This window comes from Lygodium microphyllum, chromosome 12 (genome assembly GCF_053477565.2).
Source record: "Lygodium microphyllum isolate KBCC chromosome 12, Lygodium_microphyllum_v1.1.10, whole genome shotgun sequence".
NCBI lineage: Eukaryota > Viridiplantae > Streptophyta > Polypodiopsida > Schizaeales > Lygodiaceae > Lygodium > Lygodium microphyllum.
In genome coordinates, this window is record NC_141146.1 from 29,056,673 (window position 1) to 29,057,498 (window position 826).

The window sequence follows — 826 nt, forward strand, 5'->3', positions numbered from 1 at the left end:
CTTGTAAAAGAGGAAAGAAGGATTTTGGGAGACGACGACAAGGAGAAGCTGAGAGAGCGAGAGCGAGCGAGAAAGCTATGGCAACCTCCCTCCCAGCGGTGCCTCGTACCAAGCTCGGGTCACAGGGCCTGGAAGTGTCTGCCCAGGGGCTCGGTTGCATGGGCATGTCCTTCTCGTACGGCCCCCCAAGCCCGAGCAGAACATGATCGACCTCATCCACTACGTAGTCACAGAGCTGGGCGTCACCTTCCTCGACACCTCAGATGTCTATGGACCGCATCTCAATGAAATCCTTCTAGGCAAAGCACTTAAGGGAATACGAGACAAAGTCCAATTGGCTACAAAATTTGGAATCACTATAGAAAATGGACAGCGAACATTCAGAGGTGATCCCACATATGTTCGTGCCTGCTGTGAGGCAAGCTTGAAGAGATTGGGTGTGGACTGTATCGATCTCTACTATGTGCATAGAATCGACACAAGAGTACCCATTGAAGTTACGATAGGAGAGATGAAGCTGCTGGAGCAATGCCATCTTTTTCAGCAAACAGGAAAGGTGCATGGAGAGGTTACAAAGCATTCAGAGCTGAGTTGGATGATATGAACGTGACGATTGTAGTCCTACTTTGTCAGTCAATACTCTATCTACAGTATAGAAGGCTTTGTGCCTATCAACCGTATACTATTTCCAACACTCCAGGCTGTAAACTAGCTGGTCCCATGCAGTAGCTTATGTATGGTACTGTTTGCTATAACAGGCTCTGCATTTGGTGTTATCTACTACATATTCAGTCATGAACAAACTACTTGGAACATTCACTGATTT

At 47.2% G+C, this 826-nt stretch overlaps 1 pseudogene; it reads left to right on the top strand.

Moving 5' to 3' along the window:
• Positions 1–202: 202 nt before the first annotated feature.
• LOC148027585 (IN2-2 protein pseudogene) lies at positions 203–604 on the top strand (annotated as a pseudogene).
• The last annotated feature ends 222 nt before the right edge of the window (positions 605–826 follow it).